General features: G+C 38.1%; 1 long non-coding RNA gene across 1 annotated transcript; it reads left to right on the forward strand.

The window, feature by feature from the left end:
* The first annotated feature begins 509 nt into the window (after window positions 1-509).
* LOC144666178 (uncharacterized) lies at window positions 510-2,165 on the forward strand. Its single transcript, XR_013573138.1, has 2 exons — window positions 510-997; window positions 1,640-2,165. It is a non-coding gene; the product is annotated as an uncharacterized LOC144666178 (long non-coding RNA).
* Window positions 2,166-7,311: the final 5,146 nt, after the last annotated feature.

Below are 7,311 nucleotides of genomic sequence, written 5' to 3' on the forward strand. Positions count from 1 at the left end.
TGGCGCGATGACGTGTACCCGTGCCGTGACACATTCTTGCTGAGCTTGCAATTTACGTTTCGATTCCCAAAATAAACTCAAAACAAAAATTGGAATACCCAGAAGACAAGTCGTTGTTTTGCAATATTCAACACGTTCCGGGTAAATTGTACGACTTGTACTCGCTCCGAGCCAAACGCCTGAATAACACAAAAATAAATATTTCACACAAACAGAGCGCAGAGTATTCGTAAATATTTTTAAAATAGGTGAATGGTTAAATTGCTTGGACATGTCCAAGCGGTATTTGGTTTCGTTATGTGATTATTCAGTCCTCTCTTCTGGCAAAACACTCGAATGACACAAAAATATACATTTCACTCTAAACAGAGAGCAGAGTGTTCATGTTAATTCAGCCTATTCCGGGTAAATGGTTCGGCTTGTACTCGCTCCAAGCAATACGCTTGAATAACACAAAAATATCACACAAAACAGAGCGCAGAAAAAATTAAACCGGTGAATGATTTTTAGGCGAGGACGTTAGTCTCGAGCCTTATGTTATGAAGCGATAAATTGGTTGGGTTTACAACGGGCGATGTGATGATTCGAACCGAGGGGGATTGGTAACTAAGAATATGGCTTGAGACTGTTTTCCTCCGCCATCTTGGTTATTCGAGACTTTTTCGCAGCCAGAAGCCTTGACTCGAAGTAAGATTAGTAGCTTAAATTGCGCTCACTTACAAACATATTGAGATATCATAGTACACAAAAACCTTATCGACACACCGAACTAAATTGTGGTTTACGAGCTTGGAGTCAGCTGGCGAGTGCTGTTTCGGCAGACCTTTGCCTTTCAAGACTGAAGTTGAACTGGATATAAAGCATTGAAAGCAATATAAACACGGCTAATTAAACATCAGGATTGATATATTTGTGATCTGAACTACTGGCGACATTGTAACCTGACCTTTAACTGAAGAGGAGAAGTGCAGAAGAATATATTGCCACAACTGCTGAGGTGAGCGATCAAAAATTTATATCAGTTTGCTTGTACATGTACTTTATTGAATAACATAATGGACAAAGTATTTATGGAATCGAAATAACGATTTTAAAAGGCTAAATATCTGCTAGATGTTGTTATATTTAATTTGCTGGAATTTATAGATTACTAATAAGCATTGAGAGAGATTCATTCGCGATCCCTTCTGTCAACAGAACGTTTTCGTATACTACTAGGTCAGATTTCAACATTGATCTTAATAATGGTGTGCAAAGCAGCAGTAAATAATTATAAACAAGTGATTGTAAAATATGGATAGAAACAAACTTATTTCAGGCTTTACCACTGACAAAAGAACTACAATTGATCACATTTATACAAATCTAAATAAATACTGATAAATCAAGAGTCCAAACTGGTGTTCTCAAGACACACTAAAGTGACCTTAAAGCTGGGTGGTTTAATAGCAACCAAAAAAGAGTATATACATTTTTGTAGACCATAATAACTACTAAATGATTTAAGAAGCATAGTGTACATGTAGAAAGATGTGTTTCAGAAAAAAGAAAATTTTAAGTAACTACTTATGTTGCAATAAATTGTTGCAATGTTGTAATCAATTTTAACAATTGATTCTTTCTTTTATTATGTTTACAGAACAGAATTAAAAAACAACAGAAAACATCCAAAATACAGTTTTCAAAGAATCCACTGACAGCTGTGTTTTGTCCTAATTGCTTCAATATGTTTAATCTGCACTTTGTCAAGAAGCAGCATGAATGTGTGAATGTGGCTATTGCATTGGAACTGCTTTGACTGGAACTGGTTATTGGCCTCTATTCTGCCTCTATGCAATATATAGAAAGCCCAATCCTCACTATGAATGGCAGATATATTAAAAAAAAACACAGCGAAAACCATGTAGCAATAACACCTAAGTTAAAAAAATAAACTGTGTAAAACATCTCTGGATTTGCTACTGAAAGACTCTCAATTCAAATTCATTACTGGCAAACCACTGTATCAACTCTACTTCCTAGACTCCACATGTACTGTATCAAGATGTTGGACTTATTGGACTTACTTGCATCACAAATTGTACAGAAAGTGCAAACAACTTTCAGCCCCATTTAAATTTAACAAGAGTAAATCAATATGCTATATCAACTTTACTTCCTGGAAACTTGTACTTGCTTAAGCTTGCACTGCGTGTTTTAAGTGATATTAAGTTTTTGGACTTACTGCACAAAATTTACATTACAGATTGTACAGTCAGTGCAGACAACTTTAAGCCACATTTAAACAAGAGGCAATCTAGATACATTATTACAAGACATTTTATTCTTGCCAAAGTTGTGGAAGTTTCCTAGCTGTCTAGTAAAGTTACAAAATATGTTGCCTTCCATTGTGAAAAGTCGTGAAAAGAGACATCTTATTAGAGTTGTACGAATTAAATCGTGCCAATTTTGTGATCAAAACAGCTTACAATTTGCCTTTTATTAATTACAGTAACATTGGTTAGAAACTAACCTTTCCTTGGAATGCACAACTAAAAACACCACCGGAAACAAAGTACTGTATTTTAAAATTTTATTTACCTGACAAACCCATCCCCCCCCCCCCTTTTATAGCAAATGTCTCAGTGTCTCAACTTTCGACTTACAGTGAGGAGCCCAAAAGGGTGACCACTTTTACTGTACTAACAATTTTTGCCTTGCACGAAAGAATGTGAATTAATTAAAAGTGGTCACACATTTGGGCTCCTTGCTGTAAATCACACATCTTTTGGACTCGCATTTTCACTCAATAGACATTTTTGGCTTTGTCAGTGTAAGTAGCCCATTTCAAAATCACATGATGCTGAATACCAAGAGAATTTTTTTCTGAATTTGAAAGTAGTGATTCTCAAGAGTGATGTCACAGTCTGAAATAGGACAACAAAAAAACGAAGCCCGAAAGGTCCCTTCTCAGTTCTTTGTCTGGAATTTTTAACATACTGTCTTGCTTTACTGGAACGTCCTCGCCTTAGTATGCATTGCATACCGGTTATTTTTATAGCTACAAGCGAGCGATCGCTGGTAAACATCAAAACTTGCGTGACCAAGGAGTCGCCTGCTGGGTACCGTGGGTAATGGTTTCATTAAATACAGTAGAACCCCGGTAACTCGAACTCTGAAGGGAAACGAAAAACAGTTCGAGTTAGCGGGGTTTCGAGTTATCGGGGTCGATTGAATATTTAATCTGCCAAGTTAATAATTGATAGTTTACTGATTTTTCAGCACTTCAGTATACAGTACAGTGCAAATTAAATTTATCTCTTTAGAAACTCTAACACGATCATAAATTCTTATGATAAGAGTGGAAAAAGGCTGTTAAATACGTGATCTGTTCGTTGCTCTAATCAATGGGCAACCGTGGCGAGTTGCAAGAACCGGAATTCGAGTAATCGGGGTAAATTTGACGTAAATTTTGATCAAATGAAACGAAATTTAGTTCGAATTAGCGGGGTTGTTCGAGTTATCCGAGTTCGAGTTACCGGGGTTTTACTGTAGCTTGGACCTGTCAAAACAGTTTTCGGTTTCGCAGTGTGAACATTCAGTGCTCGCTAAGAGTCAAACGCACGAATGTCACAAACATACACTTCACGCTAAAAAACAGAGAGAAAAGTGTTTGTAAAATTTTTAACGAGCGATCGCCAAAAACATCAAAATTTGTGTGACCGTGACCTGCATCTAGAACGATTTACCGACAAAAAAATAAAAACAAAACCCCGGGCAGATTATAAACCGGGCCCAGGCCCCGCCCGGTTAATAAACTGTTGTCGTAAATTTATTTGTGTTTATGGCAGTTTATCACGGCCGTCAGCTGTCCAAATTAGCTGCTCGCATCTCTAAACCGTTTGTAAAATGCCTCCAACGACTTAACAATCACAATTGTATAGCTAAAACACGCATTGCAAGAACAAACTACCTAAATTTCATTTATTTCTGTAGAAAGTACACCATATTTACTACATTTTATGAATTTATGCTCCAAAAAGTGCTAAAAATTGCTAATTATGCCGTGGCAGTGCTCGTTTCACAAATTATGCTTTTTAGCTCCAATTATGCCAAAAATTATGCTAGCACAATCTATAAAAGCCTAGTCACATTGGCCTAATGGTTAGCGCGCTGGACTCCGGATCAAGCGGTCTGGGCTCCAGATCTGGCCGTGATCACTGCGTTGTGTTCTTGGGCAAGGACTTGAGAGTTTGTGTCTGAGAAATTCGTGCAGAAAAGAAAAATGTCGGAAGAAGGGGGTCGGCCGATCTCCACCATATTTATGTGGTATGGAGGTCTTACCCAACTAGTAACCATGGTAACATTTTTTGATTGATTGACTATATTGTTTTCGAGAATAGACCACCCCCCAAAATAGCCCCAGTGGCGTGACTCACGCAGACAGTTAGCCTCTGCTGGCATGAAGAAGTTGAATCCCTGCAACTCTGATTTATGGGAAAATGAACAAGGCTCAAGTTATCAGGGTTTTAGTTATCAAGGGTAAAATTGGTAAGAAAATCAACTGGGTTGGTGTCGGAAAAGGTTCGAGTTATTAAGGATTTGAGTTATGAGGATTCAACTGTTTGTCATTTTGTATTAGGGCAGGGTCTGCCTGGTCTGATTTAGGCATCAACTGAGAGTTTTCACTGTTCACAAACAGTACTTGTAAGTGTACATGTAGTGCTGGCATTATTTTCAGCGAGCAAGAAAGTGTGGTACCAGAAATATTTTTGCATCCCTTCCATGTAAGGGATTTTTGTTTTTAAAGCTCCTTTAAAACTAATTTCCTCCCTCCACCCTTCCACCCTCTCAGAATTTCCAATGACCTTTCTTTGCGTGTGTTAGGGTATTTCCTTTAAGCAAGAATGCTTGTTTGCTTTAATAATGAATTTTAATAAACCATCAGGATACTTGTAATGAGATTTTTTCCATATAATCAAAGTTTTGCAACAGAAACAATAAAATGCTTTGTAAACTGACAGAAATTGTGATTGAAACAGAAACAGCAACCACTGTTCAGTAAGCTTGTGGTTCAGTAAGCTGGTGTTTTTATCGAGATGATGACAAAGGATCGGCATTCGAACGAGGTCACGTACCGTTTGACACGGTGAAGCACAATTCAATGGACATAGCTTGTTAACATTTGATCGATTTCATGGAAATCAAACAATAAGGGGAAACTTTTGGACTCGGTGCATTTGACATCAAGTTGTTACCTACAAACACAAGGAACTGCCATGAGCACTAAAATGGCGGTCGCATTAAACGAACCAGTGCTTGAAATACGCACCCATTACAAGCCCACTGAAACAATTAAGTACACTTAATACTGCTCGTGTCAGCCACCAGGAGTTAAGAAAAATTTAATCAAAGGGGAGGCCTTAATAATGCTTAGAACGAATTCCTCTAAAACAAAATTTGAGGAATAAGGAGAGGGTTACCCAGAAAGCCTAGTCCAAAGAACTCTCGCGCAAGTTATTTTTGAAAACAGGAAGCAGTAATACATTGTACCCGCAACAATATACCCAGCAAATTTACAACCAAATTTTTTTTCTTTTATCCCTCTCTCGTAGGATTGCATGTGGAGAACCAACGGTTACTTCGCGCCCCCCAAACGGATCAAAATAATAAATATCAAAGAAATAAAGAGGTCGGCGGAGGAGCGTTAATCCCAGCCACAGTTACTATCGAAGGACCACAAGAATTCCAAAATAAAGCGCTGAGTCGTGTTCGTTCGACGCTCACAGAGTGCGAAAATGGAGTTCCCATGTCAGTCGGCCTCGAGAATTAGAAGAGATTGTGATTAAGCATGTGAAATACCGTAAAATTCCGGTTATAAGCCCTGGGCTTATACAACTTCATAAGTGTTTTTGGGTGGGCTTATAAGTGGAGGGGCTTATATCCGGGAGGACTTATAAGGGGAATGAAAAAACGTTCCGAAACGGGCCAAGGGAGTGTTGATGGAGATACGTTTTTAAGTTAAAAACGCATAATAAAGCACTGATTTAGCCCTGTTCAGTACTGTCATCCGGCAGAGGGGGGCTTATAATCGGATGTATTTTTTTGTTTCCAGGTAGATGGGCCTATAACTGGAGGGACTAACGTGAATTTGCAAGGACGACCGTGACAAAATAGAAGTACCGGATCCTCTCACTGTAGAGGATCTAATCAGCTATAACTAAATAACCAATAAAGAAACGGTATAGGACTGTATTGAAATTCCAATATTTCGGAAGGCACAGCCTTCCTTCTTCAGGGTCTTACAGTAAATGATTCTAAAGGTTAAAAGTTACAGGTTTAAAATGTGGGAAATACGATATAACGCGTAAATAACAATGGTAGAAAAACAAAAACGTTAAAATTCAAAATTTGAAAGGATAACTTTTATAACTTTCTTTATAACTGGGGGGCTTATAAGCGGGAGGGGGGAGGGGCTTATAACCGGAATTTTACGGTAAATAAATTAATGTTGTCTTCCGCGTAATTTTGTGTTAATATTTCACTGTTGTTTCCTCGTATACAATATGGCCGCTAAACTAAACATGCCACAACATTAGGGTAGAGCCAGTCTCTCTCGGCCAAATTAGTTTGTTTTGGTTTTGTCTGGACCAATCATATCTCTGGAAAGTTAATAGACAATCAAAGGCTCTTTGAGCAACTTCTTGGTAATTAATTTCCAAATAGACGTCCAACAATGTAACAATCTCACTTCATTTGCTTTTGAATGTTTAATTTTTCCATAGGAGTTGCGTCGTTGATGGTTCGTGCTCTCAGGCTTCGTAGCGCGAATTTTATTTTTTCACAATCAAAATAATGTGTAACCTTTGATCCTCTTGAGCATTAAGTTAAGCACATATAGCGTTATTTTTGAGCAGCGGATGAAATTTAAGAGAAAGATGTACCCGAGCACTTTGTGTTTCTGCCGGACTCAAAAAGATAAAAAACGGATGACGTGATGCGAAACAAAAACGTGCTGTATGGATGTCGTGTATGGCAAGCGTAACTGCATGTAGCTTATAGTTGCTATCAGTAATGTCACAATCTCACTTCATTTGCCTTTGAATGTTTTCTTGCGTGAATTTGTCATTAATAGCCTGTACTCTGAGGCTTCGTAGCGCGAGTTCTATTGCTTTTTACCACCGTGTCACGAAATATTCGCATAGGATATTATTTTGAAACATTTTTTCAGTTAACAACTCTACTTTGGAAACCGCTATTGCAGTTTATGGTCGGCTTCGTAGCGCGAGTTCTATTGCTTTTTACCACCGTGTCACGAAATATTCGCATAGG

The sequence above is a fragment of the Oculina patagonica genome, chromosome 9 (genome assembly GCF_052425735.1).
Source record: "Oculina patagonica isolate OP01 chromosome 9, crgOcupat, whole genome shotgun sequence".
Classification (NCBI taxonomy): Eukaryota; Metazoa; Cnidaria; class Anthozoa; order Scleractinia; family Oculinidae; genus Oculina; species Oculina patagonica.